General features: G+C 45.3%; 1 protein-coding gene across 1 annotated transcript in view; it reads right to left on the bottom strand.

Annotated features, from left to right (window-relative positions):
• The window catches only part of aatkb (apoptosis-associated tyrosine kinase b), a 301,371-nt gene extending 287,924 nt beyond the window's left edge, over positions 1-13,447 (bottom strand). Inside the window, exon 1 of the mRNA XM_080209476.1 lies at positions 13,426-13,447. The gene's annotated coding sequence lies outside the window, so the exon portion shown is untranslated. The remainder of the gene's footprint in view (positions 1-13,425) is intronic.
• Positions 13,448-20,088: the final 6,641 nt, after the last annotated feature.

Here is a 20,088-nt window from a genome sequence, read left to right as displayed (position 1 = left end):
CTCACGTAGTGAGAAGCACGACGCCACAAAAGGAAAGAAAAAGAGAAATGTGAATCAGAGGTGCAGAAAAGCCTCAGATCAAAGATTCTGAAAGGTAATGCTAAAACTCACAGGGAGGGGGCCATTATTAGCAAAGGGAGAGAGCCACACTGAGAGAGATCAACCCCCGCTGGGGCAACACAGTGGCACAGTGGTTAGCACTGCTGCCTCACAGCTGCAGGGACCTAGGTTCGATTCTGGGCTTGGGTCACTGTCTGCGTGGAATTTGTACATTCCCTTTATGTCTGCGTGGGTTTCCTCCCACAGTCTAAAGATGCGCCGATTAGGTTAATTGGCCATGCCCCTCAGTGTCAGGGGGAGTAGCAGAGTAAAGACGTGGGGTTACAGGGAAAGAGGCTGGGTGGGATTGTGATTGGTGCAGACTCGATCGGCCGAATGGCCTCCTTCTACGCTGTAGGATTCTAAGAACCCTACATGGCCAAGGTAGGGACCAGACATTCTGACAATCCAGGCAGGCCTAAAGTCACAAAGTTACTCAAAATGTACAGCACAGAAACAGGCTATTCAATCCGGTTCATCCATTTTTGCTGAAGAGGGGCATGTTGAAATTTTTCGTCTGGCACTCATCAGGACACTTCACAAGAATACCTAAGTTAGGGAAAAACATCAATTCATACTGTATGAGGAGAGCATGCTGGTTGGATGGCAAGTTTGCCAAACTTTCCCCTTATACTGATATTCTTGTAAAGTGCCCAGGTGAGTGCAAGAGAAAAAGATTCGACATCTTTTATTTTTCAGCAATACTCGAGTTCCATGCTACCAAACGATTACCATCCATTTTTATTTGATGATGGGATTTGGGCATCACGTTAGTTGCCCTTGAGAATGTTGGCCAGTGTTTATTACCCTTGAGAAGGTAGCTGATGGTGAGCCACTTTCCTGAAACCGCTACAGTCCCTGCTGTTAGGGAGAGAATGCTGGGGTTTTGATTCAGTGACAGCGGAGGAATGGTGATATATTTCCAAGTCAAAATAGCATGTGCACCATGTTCCACATAACCCTCCACCCAATCCACCAGCATATCCTTCTCCTCCTCTCTTTCTCCATATTAATTGGTTGAACAACATTGAGATAGATAAGGCCAATTTTTTTAAAAATTGCTACCCTTTCATTAAGTACAACTGCGAATGCAACAATGCATTTCTTAACAGGTATATCTTTGTACTGAATCATTATTTCTAGCACTGGTTTGGGTATGCAGTGAGTATCATCTGGAATGTAATTGTATGCCACGAATAAAGGAAGTTAAATACTGCGTTCCAATGTGATCTCCAGATATTTTTCATCGGCGATGAAAATGATAAAGATGTGCAGGTTAGATAGATTGACCGTTGCTAAAATGCTCTTTAGTTTCTCAAGATGTGTAGGTTAGATGGATTAGTCATGGAAAATGTATGGAGCATGGGAATAAGGCAGGGGAGAGGGCTTGGGTAAGAATCTGTGTTGGTGCAGTCTTGATGGGTTGAATGGTTTCTTATGCACTGTAGGGATTCTAAGGCCAAGGTTAAGTAGAGAAGTCATTTTAACACATCTTACACTCAAGAATCAGATTCTACGAGCGTATGAACATACGAAATAGGAGCAGGAGTTGGCCATTCAGCCCCTTGAGCCCAGTCCAATAAAATCTTGGCTGATCTGTTGGTGTTTCAAGTTACACGCTCCCATCTAAAGTTTGTTTATTAGTCACATGTAGGCTTGCATTAACACGACAATGAAGTTACTGTGAAAATACTCCAGTCGCCACAGTCTGGTGCCTGTTCGGGTACACTGAGGGAGAATCTATCATGACTAATTTACCTAACCCGCACATCTTTGGACTATGGGGGGAAACCAGAGCACCCGGAGGAAACCCACATAGATACGGCGAGAATGTGCAAACTCACACTGACAGTGACCCAAGCTGGGAATTGAACCCGGGTCTTTGGCGCTGTGAGGCAGCAGTGCTGACCACTGTGCCGCCATGCACCCCAATCTACATTGACCCAGGAGAGAGTTAGCCAGAAACTTGAAAACTCTTCACGATGGATATTTGAAAGGCTGCTGCAGGAACTGGCGATGGATAACCACAAAATATTCAACACCTGATAGCATTTGTTTGAAACCCATATACATAGCACAAATAAATGTTTTTCTAGGAATGCACATGGAATTGTGTGCTTGCAATGTACAAAGAATAAAAGGCAAGGTCGGTACAGCAAACTACCATATCCTCTCTGCCCCCAGAAATTATAAATAAATACTGGAGTGGGTTACTTCAAAACCAAAACAGATTCTATGTTGCGAGCTTCACTCTCTCTGCAAACCACACACAATCTATTGAATCACAGGTTCCATAAAGCCCAGTTAATCTCTTAGGGAAAAATATTTGCATAAATATTCCTTAATCCATGAAGATAATCATATCAAAACGCCAGAACATTTCCACTATTCGGCTAACCCTCGCACTCCCAGCCCCGGCAGCACAGTAAGCAGTAACTTTCACTCTCTCCGTCTAATCCAAACCCTTTAGAATCCATTCCAATTCCCATATGTGGCATTTAACAACACTTTTCTCCAAAGTAATTAAATTGACACAATGGACAGAACCTTCCGGTCCCACCAATAGCAGGAAACTTGGCAGTTGTGGCAACTGAATTTGGCATGAGGCCAGGAACCACTTTCTCGATGGTGGGATGAACTTTGGCAATCCTGCTCTTGGGATTTTAAAGGCAGATCAAGGTCGATCTTCCTGACCAGCAGTGTTGGGAAGCCGCTTTGCAAACATTAACAAGTAACGCATGCTCATTACATGGCCAAATTAATTCTCAAATTACGTTCCCTCACCAAATTAGGAACCAACCAGTGAGAAATCAGAATGTCCGGATTCACCATGTATATACAAGCGGCATGCACCTGGTGGGGTAAACTTCCTCCCTCCTTGGGGAGTGTCTATAAGTGGCAGCCTGAGACTGAGATTGGCTGGTGGTAGTGTGGGCTGTGTGGAGAATCACCAAGATAGGGAAGAAGGGTTGGGGCAAAGGGTGGAGGAGGCGCTGGGCAAAAGTGCAAGGTACAGTGCAGGATGCCCGGGGAGGGACAGTGTCAGGGGAGGGAAAGCTTTCAGTTGTACAGGGTGGGATAGTGTACTGGCGGACAGATAGTGTTCGGGGGGAGGGAGGGATAGTGCCTGGGGGGAAGGTGGAATAGTGTCTGGGGGAAGGTGGGACAGTATCCGGGAGGGAGGGATGGATAGTGTCTGGGAGGAGGGGACAGTGTCCGGGGGAAAGAGGAATAGTGTCCAGGGGGATTGTGTCCTTTGGGGAAGGTGGGGATAGTGTCCTTGGGGGAGGGTGGGGATAGTGTCTGGGTGGGGGGGAGGGTGGGGATAGTGTCCAGGAAGAGGGTGGGATAGTGTCCGGGGGAGGGTGGGGATAGTGTCCAGGGGGATGGTGGGATAGTGTCCAGGGGAGGGTGGGAAGGTGTCTGGGAGGAGGGAGGGATAGTGTCAGGGAGGAGGGAGGGATAGTGTCTTGGAGGAGGGAGGGATAGTGTCTTGGAGGAGGGAGGGATAGTGTCTTGGAGGAGGGAGGGATAGTGTCTGGGAGGAGGGGACAGTGTCCGGGGGAAAATGGACAGTGTCTGGGGGGAGGGGATAGTGTCCCGGGGGGAGGGGACAATTTCCAAGGGGAAGCAGGCTGAGGGGGATAGTGTCCAGAGGGAGGGGGATAATGTCCAGGGAGGGATAGTGTCAGGGTGTCCAGGGTAGAACAGTGCAGTGTGTCTGGTAGAACAATTAAACTCAGGGTACTGGAGAGCCCAGAATTAAATTAACACAGAGATCCTGGAGGGTTGTGGGATTGGAAGAGATCACAGAGATAGGGAGGGAAGAGGCCATGGAGGGATTTGAAAACAAGGAAGAGAATTTAAAAATCAGGATGTTGCTTGACACTGAAAACAACTTCATGTCGTGTATCCATAAACCAATTGGATTTGCATTTGGGATTCGGAAGACAAATAATAATTGTAATTAAAGGATACATTCAAGTCTCCCCAGAGAGTTATCTGCAGAAATCTATACTTTTTGAGCCTCGTTTAGCTGTAGTTTTAAGGTAACTGATAGTAAACATGCATTGATTTCTTTAATGGAAATGAAAAGTAAAGGTGTACTATAAAACTGAGTGAAAGCAAATGGCCTATCTTTCTAAAGTGTCACTTTAAAAATCTTCTTTTAATTTATTTTATTCATTCATGGGATGTGAGCTTCATTGGCTAGGCCAGCATTTATTCAAGTTTAAAGTTAATTTATTAGTGTAACAAGTAGGCTTACATTAACACTGCAATGAAGTTACTGTGAAAATCCCCTAGTCGCCACACTCTGGTGCCTGCTCGGGTACACTGAGGGAGAATTTAGCAACGCCAATGCACCTAACCAGCACTTCTTTCGGACTGTGGGAGGAAACCAGAGCACCCGGAGGAAACCCACTCAGACACGGGGAGAACGTGCAAACTCCACACAGATAATGACCCAAGTCAGGAATTGAACCCAGCACAGTGCCACTGTGCTGCTCTACCTGAGAAGGTGGTGGTGAGCTGCTCACACACTCTCAGTGCTATTAGGGAGGGAGTTTCAGAATTTTGACCCAGTCACATTGAAGGACTGGCAACGTATTTCCAAGTTAGAGAGCGGAATTCTCCGGCCGCACTGATTTAAAAGGTGGAAATTCCCACCCAACAGTCAAGGGCATTTCACATTCTCCACAACTCTCCTGCTAAAATTCCAGTGGCAGGTGGGATAGAAGAATTCCGGCCAGGGTGCTTGAATGAAATACAAACACTAGCAGCTAACAATGTTTGCACAATTTTATGAGCAACTCACTATTATACACATATCATCTTCTGGATGTTAGGAAGACTGACATATAAGAAATACATGTGGCAAATGACAGCTCGAGATTGTGGTGAAAGTGTGCTATTCATATATTTTATATACAAGAGGGACTGCTTTAAAATTCAGTGTTTTTCTACAGGTAGTCAGTATGTTTGGAAGAAATGCAGCTCAGAAGCTGGAAAGCAGGATAATTACTCATTTCAACCATGCAGTGTTTATTTAGCAGAAAGCTAATGCACTCTTGTTTCTGTAAAGAGGGCCCCTGGGTTTTTTTTTGATTAAAGGTGAGCTTAGGTGTACAGGGTCATATGATCATGAAGTCAATGGGAGGAGCTAGCTTTAATCACAGAATCACAAAATCCCTCCAGTGCAGAAGGAGGCCATTTGGCACATCAAGTCTGAACTGACCACAATCCCACCCAAGCCCTCACAACATACATTAATGATTTGGACGAAGGAATTGAATGCAATGTCTCTAAATCACACTCAGCTGTGGCAGTGTGTGCTGTGAGGAGGATGCAAAGAGACTTGGACAGGCTGGCTGAGTGGGCAAATACTTGGCAAATGCAATATAATGTGGATAAATGTGAGTTTATTCACTTTGGTGGCAAAAACAGGAAGGAAGATTATTATCTGAATAGTGGCATTTTAGGAAAAGGGGGAAGTGCAACGTGACCTGGGTGTCATGGTGGAACAGTCACTGAAGGTTGGCACACAGGTACAGCAGGCGGTGAGGAAAGCTAATGGCATGCTGGCCTTCATTACAAGAGAATTTGAGTGTAGGAATAAAGATGTCTTGCTGCTGATACCCAGGCCCTTGGTGAGGCCAGGCCTTGAGTATTGTGTGCAGTTTTGGTCACCTAGCCTGAGGAAGGACATTCTTGCTATTGAGGGAATCCAGTGAATGTTCACCAGACTGATTCCTGGAATGGCAGGACTGACATGGGAAAAGAGACTGGATCGACTGGGCTTGTACTCACTGGAATTTAGAAGAATGAGAGGGGATTTCATAAAAACATATAAAATCCTGACAGGACTGGACAGGCTAAATGCGGGAAGAATGTTCCCAGTGTTGGGGAAGTCCAGAACTAGGAGTCAGAATCTCAGAATAAGGGGTAAGCCATTCAGGACTGAGATGAGGAAAAACTTCTTCACTCAGAGAGTTGTGAACCAGTGGAATTCTCTACCACAGAAAGCTGCTGGGGCCAGTTTGTTAGAGAAGTTCAAGTGGGAGCTGGACATGGCCCTTGTGGCTAAAGGGATCAAGGGATATGGAGAGAAAGTGGGAGTGGCATACTGATGCATGATCAACCATGGTCATATTGAATGTTGGTGCAAGTTCGAAGAACCAAATGGCCTATTGCTGTACCTATTGTCTCTGTTTATGTCTATCCCTGTAACCCCATGTATTTACCCTGCTAATCCCCCTGCCATGAAGGGGCAATTTAGCCTGGCCAATCAACCTAACCTGAAGATCTTTGGCGTGTGGGAGGAAACTGGAGAATCCAAAGGCAACCCACACAGACACAAGGGGAACATGCAAACTCCACACAGCCAGTGACCCAAGCCAGGAATCGAATCTGGGACCCTGGTGCTGTGAGGCATTGCAGTGTAGCAGAGAAACAGCTTTCTGTAGTTAGTTGCTGACTGGAGCTGTGAAAGACAGAAGCCTGGAGAGTGCTCTGAAAAATTAAATCCTCTCTGAAAGCTCAGAGGCTGTTACCTGAGTCATAACAAGCATATCTATGATTGCTAACTATATTTAAAGTTTGTTTTAGAAACTAGAAGCAGGAGTAAGTAATTTGGCCCTTTGAGCCTGCTCCACTATTCATTATGTTCATGGCTGATCATCAATGTTTTCAATCTATAAGAGAAATATTGCTTAATTGGAACTGAAATTCTTATAAGTTAGAAATTATAATTGTTTTCTTTCAATTTAACTATTGTTCAACTGTTAAAGGTTAAGCTACTTCATTTTGTTTGAGCTATATTAAAACTGTATTATGAATAAAGCTTATTTTGACAAAAGATCTCTAATTTGTCAGTAGAATCACTCCAGATGCGAAGCATCTCCTCAAACTTGTGTCAAAAATAAACAGTTGTTGGAGTCTAATCTGATTACATTATATACCTTGGGGTTCAGATCCAACACCTTAACAGGATGCTGTGCAAAATAGTACACATAGCAGTGAAGCATGTCAAGAAGTTAGGGGCAATTCTGATCTTATGGTCTTATTTAGGGGGCAAAGCAAGCTTTTCATTCCTTCACAGTGCGTCGTCAACGTCAAACACACTGTTCTGAAGAGGAGTGGGAGATAAAGAGTGATCTATTCCTAGGAACCATTCAAAGAACTCCCTGCCTGCCATTGGTGAGGCCTTGGAAGACCAGACACAAATCTATCCTCATTGCCTTTGCTTCTGCAGAAACAGATAGCGCACAGAAATAGATCATTCAGAACAAGGGATCCATGCTTCACCCTTGTCTTTTCCCAGCTTTCCTCATCTAATCCCACCTTTGAGCAAAACCTGAGCCCATCCCTGTCAGCGTGATGCTGTGGGACCTATGCTGCTTCACATTTTTTTCCCATAGAGCCTAAAAATACGATGGAGTAAGCCGCCCTTACGGCCAGTGGCTCCCACCTTGTTTCTCCCACCCGCTGCGCCACACTGCCAGAAAATGAGAAAATTCCACCCTGTATGTTACAACAAAATATTATTTCTTTAAGTCATCATGGACCAGTTTGGGCCGAAGGGCCTGACTCCATGCCATAGGTTCTATGATTCTATCAATGCCGGCAAATGGGGTTAGCCTAGATGGGCATTTTGATCGGCATGGACCAGTTTGCACTGAAGGCCTGTCTCCGTGCTGTAGATTCTATGATTCTAAGTGGTTTTACAAATAAAGTGTCCATGATCAACAATTGTCAACATAGCGGTGAGACTCAGATGGTCTAAATCTTCCGACCTCGATGGCAATCGGGATCTTCCAATGCCGCTGAAAGTGAATGCAGTTTTGGCTGGAATGCCAAATTTTCTGTTCTCACTCGCAACGGATCATGGACAAGACTGGAGAATCCCACCCATAGTGTAGCTCCCACCATCGCAGCGGGAGTGTATTCAAGTCTGGAACTCTGACGTTTCACACAGTGTATTCCACCAGTGTTCAGCGATGGATATCTCTTCCACCACACATCTCCCACACTGACCATAGCTGTCCCTACTCCAATTCCAATAACCTCTGGCTAGGCATGGTGGCACAGTGGTTAGCACTGCTGCCTCACAACACCAGGGACCTGGGTTTGATTCCCGCCTTGAGTCACTGCCTGTGTGGAGTTTGCATGTTCTCCCCGTGTCTGCGTGGGTTTCCTCTGGCTGCTCCGGTTTCCTCCCACAATCCAAAGATGTGCTGTTTCGGTACACTGGCCGTGCTAAATTCTTCCTCAGCGTACCCGAACAGGCACTGGAGTGTGGTGACTAGGAGATTCTCACAGTAACTTAATTGCAGTGTTAATGTAAACCTACTTGTGACTAATAAATGCCTTAAAGTCAACACCCCTGACCTCAAAGAGTAAAGAGAACAAAGAAAAGTACAGCTCAGGAACAGGCCCTTTGAAGCTTGTGCCAATCACAATGCCCTCACTAAACTAAATATAGAAAATGCAATTTTCTGTTAACATTTCACGGCTTTTTACAAATTTAAGGTCTAATACAGCTCAATCGATTGGCCCCACATTATTGTCGATTGGACAAAAACATCAGTGTCGGATTGATTTTTAAGGCACCTGATGATCTGAAGGGTGGCGTGGAGGCACTGAGGGCCTCAGCCAGTATTTAAATCACCCCAGAAGACCAAGGCTGCTCGATCATTGGGCGGAATCATTCACTGCTTTTTCAGGCTGTCAGTTTCAGCGAGAAAGCCGACAAGTAGCTCTCCAGCTGCAGAGCCGAGTTTTCTCTCCTGGCACTCTGTGAACGGCCACAAGTGCCTGCTGCTACTGCGTCTATTACTAACATTCTTAAAGGATCTCCCATCGAGCTTCACATCGCCTGGCAAGTTTTCATCTCCACATAAAACGCACACAGCATCAACCTGCGCACGGGAAGGAAAATGGGGTGGCTTCTGCCACAAGTTTATAAAGCTGATCCACACGTTCATTGCTGAGAGCAACATAAAGTTTAATGTTTATTTATTAGCGTCACAAGTCGGCTTACATTAACACTTCAATGAAGTTACTGTGAAAATCCCCTAGATGCCACACTCTGGATCATGTTCAGATACACTGAGGGATGATTTAGCGCCTAACCTGCACGTCTTTCGAACTGCAGATTCAGTGAGCTCGCAGACTGATAGTAAAGGGTTGTTAAAGAATAGAACTACAGGACAAAGGTTCCGGTTTGTGAATGGGTATCTGATCCTCTTGGGTCAGCAAGAGAGGTGAAGGAATTGGTCTCGGAATCTGGTTTCAGTTGAATGGTGTGATGTACCAACAAGATCTCACACCTGGCACAGTGGTTAGCACTGCTGCCTCACAGCGCCAGGGACCTGGGTTCGATTCCTGGCTTGGATCACTGTCTGTGTGGAGTTTGCATGTTCTCCCTGTGTCTGCGAGGGTTTCCTCCCACACTCCAAAGATGTGCAGGTTAGGTTGATTGGCCATGCTAAATTGCTCCTGAATGCCAGGGGTTAGTAGGGTAAATGAATAGGGTTATGGGGATAGGGATTGTGGTCGGTGCAGACTTGATGGGCTGAATGGCCTCCTTCTGCACCGCAGGGATTCTATGAAGAGAGACAGGAAAAATAAAAGCTAACTTCTGATTTTTTTAAAAAAGCAAAAAGGTCAAGAAACATACACTGTCTCCAGTGAAGGTACCTTTAAAACTAGCAGTAAGCAGCAGTATTTATCATTAATTCACAGGCTAAGGGAATCACCAGCAAAAGCAGCATTTATGGCCCATCAGAAGATGGTGAGTGAGACTTTGTCCAAATTGTTTTCAAAAGAGCCTTGGTGAGTTGCTGCAATGTACATTGTAGATGGTACACACTGCTGCCACTGTGTGTCAGTAAGGAAGGACGTTCTTGCGTGGGTTAGGTGGATTGGCCACGCTAAGTTGCTCCTAAGTGTCCCAAGATGTGTAGGTTAAGTAAATATACAGGGATTGGTCCTGGGTAGGATGCTCTGTTGGAGAGTCAGTGCAGACTCGATGGGCCGAATTGCCTCCTTCTGCGCTATAGGGATTCTATGGTTCTATGGAATGTTTGAGTGTGTTAAATGGGGTGTCAGTCAAGTGAGCTGCTTTTTCCGAATGGCGTCTCTGGCATGTTGAGTGTTGCTGGAACTGCACTCATCCAGGCTACTGCTTTTTAGCTCAGAGCACAGCTCCACCTGATTGGATTTTTGCATCAATATCAAGACCAGGAAAAAAAACGTATGACTGGGACAAGTTAAATGAGGCTGCATTAACAACTCACCTATCCTTCGTCAGCCTGGTCTGACAGATCAACAAAACAAGAAGCTAACATCTTAACAATATCAACTGCTGCAGAACCCAAAAACTCTTCACAAACAACAATGGCTACCTTCATTGCAGGATTTGGAGGAAGTATCATGGCACGGTAGCACAGTGGTGAGTACTGCTGCCTCACAGCGCCAGGGACCCAGGTTTGATTCTTGGCTTGGGTCACTGTTCGTGTGGAGTTTGCATGTTCTCCCCGTGTCTGTGTGGGTTTTCTCTGGGTGATCTGGTTTCCTCTCACTGTCTGAAAGATGTGCTGGTTAGGTGCACTAACCCTAAAAGGCAATGGGCTGTGGCGGCTAGGGAAATTTCACAGTAACTTCATTGCAGTGTTAATGTAAGCCTTAATTATGACTAATAAATAAACTTCAACTTTTAGCATCACTGCCTCTGGGTTTGAGTCTCACCTCAAGACTTGATGGCCATGGGAGGTGCATTCATAACACAGTTGAATGAGTTGATAATCAGCTGGAAGTCCTTCCACCATTTCCCCACTAACCCCAAAAGGAAAAGTATGCAAAGATACACTAAAAAGAATGCAGGGGAAAACGTAAGGGACTGATACCTCCTCCTAACTTCTCTTTTACATTTCTGAGAACTTTGTCACTCTATATGGCCAAGACATCATTGTTAAATGGAGCTTATGTGTTATTTCACAAACAAGCCTGCAGTATGGATTCCATCAGCCCATCATCCTGCATCAGTCTGCTCATCCACTAAGTGAAGATTAAAATAGAAATCTGCCTCTTTTATTTAAGGTTATGTCGCAGACACAGAGAGCGCACAGATTAATTCTACTTCATTATATCTTAAGGTCATGGAAAACAAAGTGCATGTTTTAAAAAGAAGGGATCCCCCATTGAAGATGCAGCTGAGGAGGAACATTTCTTCTCCGAGGGTCGTGAATCTTTGAACCTCTTTCCCAGGCAGTGGTGGAGGCAGGGCCATTGAATATCTTTAAGGAAAAGGTAGATCAGTTCTTGACTAATGAGGGAGTCAAAGGTCATCAGGGGACAATTGGAATGTGAAACTTTTAAATAAAAGTTGTTAATAAACAGGGCACCTCTGCACACTGTCCCTAATCCTTCAATACTCCTAGAACTGGTATTATTCAATGTCCCCCATACCATCCCTTCCACTTGTTTCCCTCCCCCCACCACACTCCCAACCCCTCCCCCCACCACACTCCCAACCCCTCCCCCCACCACACTCCCAACCCCTCCCCCCACCACACTCCCAAACCCTCCCCCACCCCACACCCCCAACCCCTCCCCCACCACACTCCCAACCCCTCCCCCACCACACTCCCAACCCCTCCCCCACCACACTCCCAAACCCTCCCCCCACCACACTCCCAAACCCTCCCCCCACCACACTCCCAACCCCTCCCCCCACCACACTCCCAACCCCTCCCCCCACCACACTCCCAACCCCTCCCCCCACCACACTCCCAACCCCTCCCCCCACCACACACCCCCACTACATCGGGGGAGATGGTGGTGTCGTAGTAATGACATTGCGCAGGTCATCCAGAGGCCCCTGGTTCAGATCCCACCACTGGCAGCTGGTGGAATTCAAATTCAATTTAAAAATCTGGAACATAAAACTAGTATCAACAGTAGTAATAAACTCCATCTGGCTCACTATTACCCATCGGCATAGAGATTTACAGCATGGAAACAGGCCCTTCGGCCCAACTTGTCCATGCTGCTTTTTTTTAAACTCCGAAGCTAGTCCCAATTGCCCGCATTTGGCCCATATCCCTTTATACCCATCTTACCCATGTAACTATCTAAATGCTTTTTGAAAAATAAAATTGTACCTCTGGCAGCTTGTTCGATCCTCTGGACACCACCCTCTGTGTGAAATAATTGCCCCTCAAGACACTTCTGTATCTCTCCCCTCTCACCTTAAACCTATGCCCTCTAGTTTTAGACTCCCCTACCTTTGGGAAAAGATATTGACTATGTAGTTGATCTATGCCCATCATTATTTTATAGACCTTTATAAGGTCATCCTTCAGCCTTCTATACTGCAGAGGAAAAAGTCCCAGTCTATCCAGCCTCTCCTTATAACTCAAACCATCCAGTAACATCCTAAAAAATCTCTTCTGCATCCTTTCTAGTTTAACAATATCCTTTCTATAATAGGGTGACCAGAACTATACACAGTTCTACTAGGTGCAATTCCAGATCCACAGGAATGTGGTTAAGACTGTAATGGTCAAGCAAGCCACACTATTTAGAGGCAATTAGGGAGGGGTAACAAGTGCTGGCCTTGCCAACAATGCCCACATTCCATGAAGGAACAAAAGGAAAAAAATATTGAGAGGTCTGATGACCATGAAAGGTAAATGTGGGTCTATCTGCCATTCCTGTCCCAACATGGCAACATGGCTAGTTCTGATAATACAGGACAATGAGGGATGAGAACCTAGTGATACCAGAGGAAAGAAAAAGAAATTGCAATGAACTGACTGCTCCACAAGCTCACCGCCGGCTACAAGTGTGTTTGTGTTGACAGAATACTTGGTCACAGAGGTGGCGCTTACTGGTTAAGCCTGCCCTCACGATCAAGTGCAAGATAACAACTCAATTCAATGACAACAAGTTGAACTAAGTGGAATTAACGCAATTTGCCACATGGCCAACACTCTGAAAAATCCCAACCGCTCCTTTCAAAGCACATTGTGGGTGGCACTCAAATATTATCACCAACCTCAAGCCACAGGAAGAGAAAAGGAATTCATTGAATGGTTTGCCAGCTGTTAAATTAGACGCGATCCATGGAGGGAGGAGGGGCAATGAGGCAGGGTGTTTTTAATATGTCAAATTTTGTGACACAGCTCTTTCAAACAGGAGGTACAGGCAGAGAATTTTTCACAAGGCTTTTCAATATATACCCGTTCCTCCTGTCAGGATGTACTGTTGCCATCGCTCATTCAGCAAATCTGGTTTTAAATCTGTCAGACATTCTGCACTTACCTCCTCGCTGCCCCGAGCTCCAATGGCCTGTTCCGGTCACAAGTGCAAAAGAAACAAAAAAATAAATAAATATTAGTATTTTCTTCCCACTGGGTTTTTTGTTTTACTTTTCTGGAAATAATGAAATTGTTCATCAGTCCCAAAAGAATACGAGGACTGAGGCAGTTCTTGGAGCAACAGATTTTTCCTGGGAACACTGCTTTGACACATCTTCCTTTACATTATTTTAGATTTGATCAGCATCTCCTTCCTACACCCCCACTCCATGAATTGCAAACCATTAGGAGACAATCTTCCAATAAACACATTTATTTAGGTCCTCCTTCTAAACTGGACTATTCCGAAACACACCTGGTTGGTCTCCGACATTCTGCCCTCCCTGTAGTCATCCCTGAACCTGCTGCCCGTGTACACCAAGTCCCATTCCCTTCTCACTGCTCCTGATCGAGAATGATTCCTAGTCAAGCAACCTTTTGATTGTAAGATTCCCATTCTTATTTCCAAATCTTGTCAAGGCCTTTCCCTTCTCTTTCTCCTCTAGCCCCACAACCCTCGAAGATCTATGCATTCCTCTAATTCTGGCCTCTTGATTACCCACTAATTTACTTCTTCCAAAATCGGAAGCTGTGCCTTCATATGCTTAGACCCTGAGCTTTGGAAAAGCCTCCCTATAACCTGCCACCCCTCTATAATGCCTTTATCCTTTAAGACACTCCTTACAACCTGCTTTTAAAATCATAGAGTCCCTGCAGTGCAGAAGGAGGCCATTTGGTCCATTGAGTCTGTGCCGACCACAATCCCACTTAGGCCCTAACCCTGCAACCCCACTTATTTACCCTGCTAGTCCCCCTGACAGTAAACGGCAATTTAGCATGGTCAATCCACCTAGCCAGCACATCTCTAGACTGTGGGAGGAAACTGGGACACCCAGAGGAAACGCACGCGGACACAGGGAGAACGTGCAGACTCTACGCAGACAGTGACCCAAGGTGGGAATCGAACCCAGGTCCCTGGCACAGTGAGGCAGCAGTGCTAACCACTGTGCCATCATGCTGCCCACTACTTCTCTAACCTTGAATCATCTGACCATCACTGAACAGAATTCTCTGGCCATTCATGCCCCGTGCCGCTGACAGCAAGGATGGAGAATTTGACACTCAGTCAAATCTCTGTTCACTGCAGTGGGTCAGGCAAATCCCACTGGTGTGAACAGCCAGAAAATCCCACCCTATACCTCCTTATGTGGCTCCATGTCACACTTCATGTTATAATGCTACTGTAAAGCGCCTGGGGACAGTTTATTACGTTGAGTGTTCTATAAATATAAGTTGTCGTTCTAAAAAACTGCACGGGGAAGTGGGGACTGATGGTAATACTGAGGGGAAATTGAACCGATACCACAATGCCATTGCTGCAGTGGTCAGCGCGAGTCCCTCAACCCAGTCAGAAGGAGCTTATTCAAGCACACCTCAATGAGTTACAGTTGTAAGCGGTGTGTGGAAGTCATACAAGAGACGGAGAAACTACACCAAGGGTGGGATTTTCCACCCCTACCGCGGTGTGTTTTCCAGGTGTGGAGCTGGCTCGTCACTGGCTGCCACCAGGGAACTCACGGTGGGAACGTGGGGGAGTGTGTCACCCTTCAGCAGGATTGGAGATCCCACTGGCACAAAAAGCCAGAAAATTCAACCCCAAGAATAGGTGAGACAGGAAATATATCAGATAAAGTAATCCTGCTGGGGAGGCAATGGCCTAGTGGTATTATTGCTGGATTAGCGAGGGTCTGCAGTCACGTGTAGGATCCAGAAACTCAGCTAATATTCTGGGGACTCAGATTCGAATCCTGCCACAACAGATTGTTGAATTTGAATTCATAAAAAATATCTGGAATTAAGAATCTACTGATGGCCATGAAATCATTGCCGGAAAAAACTCATCTGGTTCACTAATGTGCTTTAGGGAAGGAAATCTGCTGACTTTACCTAGTCTGGCCTACATGTGACTCCAGAGCCACAGCGATGTGATCGATTCTCAACCGCCTTCTGAACAAGGGCAGCTAGGGATGGACAATAAATGCTGGCCAGCCAGCAATGCCCATGTCCATGAATGAATTAAAAAAGAACAACAGTTGTGTTGGAAGCATGATATACCCTTAGATAGTCAAGAAAACAGTATGGCAATGCATACAATACATCTCACCTATGCCCTTCCAGTATTAGATAACAGACTGAGTGATCACCATAGAGATTTCAATTCATTATGTCTATTATTCTGTACAATATAATGACAACTCATAATAGTATCTCGCATTAAAAGGCAACTAATAGGTGACATTATGAGGTGTTACGGATGGTGCCACACACACAGAATGAAATAGTATTGTTTTCTGGGATGGTTCTTTGCCTGCCCCCCCCAACCCCTGCTGCCCCGGAAGTTACTCATCAATTTACTGCGCACAGCAAGCTGTAAATATTGTACATCCAACTGACTGCTAAAGGGTGCTGGAGGGTATGGCATAATGACATTGTCACTGGACTAGTAAACCAGAGACCCAGGGTAACTCCCTGGGGACCTGGGTTCAAATCTCATCACAGCAGATGAATTCAATAAAAATATCATAGAAACACAGAACCCCTACAGTGCAGAAGGAGGCCATTTGGCCCATCAAGTCTGCACCGACTCTCCAATGGAGTACCTTACCCAGGCCCTACCCTCGTAACCCCACATATTTACTCTGTTAATCCCCCTAACCTTCATACCTTGCAACACTAAGGAGCAATTTACTAAGAGACAATTTAACATGACCAATCCACCTAATCTGCACATCTTTGGACTGGAACTATCTGGAACTAAAAGTCTAATGATAACCATGAAACCATTGTCGTAACAATCCATCTGATTCGCTGCTGTCCTTTGAGGAAGGAAATCTGCCATCCTCACCTGGTCTGGTCTACACGTGACACCAGACCCACAGCAAAGAGGTTGCCTCTTAAATGCTCTCTGAAATGGCCTAGCAAACCAATCCATTCAAAGACAACTAGCGGTGGGCAATATATGTTGGCCTTGTCAGGTGATGCCCACATCTCATAAATAAATAAAACAAAAAGGAAAAACAAGGGTGGGAGGCAGGAGGGGGAGCTGAAGGCAAATTTAGAAAGAAGATGGTTAGATATTTGGCTGAGGGGCTTGAGAGATACAATGAACAAAGAAAATTACAGCATAGGACTAGGCCCTTAGGTACTCCAAGCCTGCACCAACCATGCTGCGCGACTGAGCTAAATACAGTAATATTTGGCCTTTTAGGTCTGGCCAGGCACAGTTGGAGCGGCACGGTGGCAGAGTGGTTAGCACTGCTGCCTCACAGCGCCAGGGACCCTGGTTCAATTCTAGCCTCAGATGACTGTGGGTAGTTTGCACATTCTCTCCGTGTCTCTGTGGGTTTCTTCTGGGTGCTCCAGTTTCCTCCCACACCCCAAAGATGTACGGGCTAGGTTGATTGGCCATGTTAAATTGACCCTAGTGTCAGGGGGAACTAGTTAGGGTAAATATGTGAGATCATGGGAACAGGGCCTGTGTGGGATTGTAGTCGGAGCAGACTCAATGGACTGAGTGGCCTCCTTCTGCACTGTAGGGGTTCTATGATTCTCTTCGCATTCTGTCTGTTATATTCCAGTTAGCATTCTGTAGTTTTTCTCAGGCTAAAATAAAGGCTATTGTTTAGATGGTATAACACATCACAAAAAAAAACATCTTTTTATAGTCCTGGCTGATGTCTCAGGAGCACAATGTCCTAAAACATCTCTCAATTCCTCTACTTTTACTGCAATCTCAGTGAGATTAGTCTAAAAATGCTCTCAGTAAAGGCTTCTCGACATTTGTGAGACAACTCACAACATTTCTTTCTGATCACACGCTTGCATCTGTCATTGCACCTCTCAGTGTGGAGCTAAATTTAACATCAGTGCTTTTGGTTTTTGCAACATTTTCAAATCTTCTACAGAGTATTTAACTTGAGTAAGTGCGGGAATTCTGGTTGTTTTAAGGATTGATGGCCCTAATGAGGATGTAATAAGCATGGAGGGTAAAGGGGAACCTGTGAATGTAGGGTGGCTCTTCCCGCGCAACCCGCCACATATTTCGCAGCAGCGGAAGCAGCCCGCCATTGGCTGATGGTGAGATTTGCTGATCCAAAGTGATCTTATTCACTTTGGAAGCAAAAACAAGGCAGCAGATTACTACCCGAATGGCTGTAAATTGGGAGAAGGGAGTGTGCAGAGGGACCTGGGTGTCCTTGTGCACCAGTCACTGAAGGTAAACATGTAGGTGCAGCAGGTGGTAAAGAAGGCAAATGGTATGTTGGCCTTCATTGCGAGAGGTTTCGAGTACAGGAGCAGGGATGTGTTGTTGCAATTATACAGGGCCTTGGTGAGACCACACCTGGAGTATCATGTACAGTTTTGGTCTCCTTTTCTGAGGAAGGATGTTCTTACTCTCGAGGGACAGCAGCGAAGGTTTACCAGGCTGATTCCAGTGATGGCGGGTTTGATGTATGAGGAGAGATTGACTAGGTTAGGATTGTTTTAGCTGGAGTTCAGACAAATGGAGAGGAGGGGGGTTGTTGTGGGGAAGGGATCTCATAGAGACTTATAAAATTCTAACAGGGCTAGACAGGGTAGATGCATGGAGGATGTTTCCGATGGTGGGAGAGTCCAGAACCAGAGGTCACAGTCTGAGGATTCAGGGTAGGCCATTTAGGACAGAGGTGAGGAGACATTTCTTCACCCAAAGAGTGGTGAGCCTGTGGAATTCATTACCACAGGAAGTAGTTGATGCCAAAACATTGAATAGATTCAAGAGGCGGCTGGATATAAGGGGCTAAGGTTATGGGGAAAAAGCAGGATTACACTATTGAGTTGAACGATCAGCCTGGATCGCAATTTATGGCGGAGCAGGCTCGATGAGCCAAATGGCCTTCTCCTGCTCCTAACTGCTATGTTTCTATCCCACCTTTGTTTCCCCATTGAATGCACCCCTCATGCTCGGGAAACCCACGGCTGGACTAGAAGATCCCACCGGCATGAGGACGGGCTGGAAAATTCCAGCCGTCGCATCTTCAGATTTCCAAAAGACATTCGGTAAGGAGCTATGTAAAAGGTTACTGCTCAAGATAAGAGTTCCTGGTGTTGGGGGTGATTTATAAGCACAGATAGAAGATTGGCAAACTGACAAGAAACAGAGTCAGGATAAATGGGTAGTTTTCAAGGTTGGCAGGCTGTAAATAGTGAGGTCCCACAGGGATCAATGCTGTCTAAGAACTCCAGCATTTATGCATCGCCAGGCAGCCATTCAATGAATGCTGATTAGTCCCCAGTTCACTAACATTTCCAGAATGTTCCAAAACTTGTAGAATAAAGTTGTGTCTAACAACACCTCTGTGTTATACTCAGTAACCCATTCCTGTCATGATAACCTACCAGGATCATAATGCAATATATTCTGACACCAACACAATATATGTCCAATGCCTTATCATTGAACAGCTGTGGTCAGAGGATTAAAAGGTGAATCACTTTAAGAGGAAATTCTCTTCTTCCCTCATGGGATTGCATTCAGCACTCCACCAGCAGCTGGCAGAGCAGATAAGGGTTAGCAAGAGCAGGAATGGATTGATTTGATCTGATTTGATTTATTATTGTCTTATGTATTAGCATATAGTGAAAAGCATTGTTTCTTGCACGCTACACAGACAAAGCATATCGTTCATAGAGAAGGAAAGCAGCCAGCATAATCAAGGACCCCATCACCCTCGACATTTTCTCTTCCACCTTCTTCCATTGGGAAAAAGATACAAAACTCTGAGGTCATGTACCAACCGACTCAAGAACAGCTTCTTCCCTGCTGCCATCAGACTCCTGAAAGGACCTACCTCACATTAAGTTGATCCATCTCTATACCCTAGTCTATAAGACGAATGCTGCTTGAATTGGAACCAACAGAAATAGGTTACCAGTTAAGAATTGTATATTGTCATGTTTAAGTATCGTTCAATTGGTAAACATTAAGCTAATTCATTTGTTATAGTTAAATATAATTTGTTTTGATTAAAGCTCTTTCTCTACACCCTAGCTATGACTGTGGCACTACTTTCTGCACTCTTTTCCTTCTCTACTAACGATGTTCTCTGTCTGTACAGCGTGCAAGAAACAATACTTTCCACTGTATACTCATACATGTGACAATAATAAATCAAATGAAACTACAGGAAAAAAGGTGCTGATTGGTTGGCAAGTTATCTCTGATTGGTTGAGATGTTGGCATGGATAAAGCAATATGAACTACAGGCTCTTCAAGCTCCCAGGGAACTGAAAAAGCTCAAAGGTTGAATATATTCCTCTTGTTTGCAGAGAATAAGTCCCTGTGTATGAATGTGTGTCGCTTCTAGTCAGCGAGAATGAACCATGTTATGAGCTTGACTGATTATCTTCAATTAGTTATTGGAATAGTTATTGGCACGTTCAGAATTGTTCAGAAAGTGCTGTCCAATAGCAGAATCACATCTAACAATAGACAAAGGGTGGAATTTTACCGGCACGTCTGCCCGAGTTTCGTACGATTCTGCCCACAGCCAACAGAGAATGCCGTTTCTGCGAGCCCAAGTTCCAG

The sequence above is a fragment of the Carcharhinus amblyrhynchos genome, chromosome 21, assembly GCF_965287045.1.
Source record: "Carcharhinus amblyrhynchos chromosome 21, sCarAmb.v2.hapA, whole genome shotgun sequence".
Classification (NCBI taxonomy): domain Eukaryota; kingdom Metazoa; phylum Chordata; class Chondrichthyes; order Carcharhiniformes; family Carcharhinidae; genus Carcharhinus; species Carcharhinus amblyrhynchos.
The sequence above is the reverse complement of the archived record's forward strand: the minus strand, read 5'-3'. Positions and strand labels throughout refer to the sequence as shown.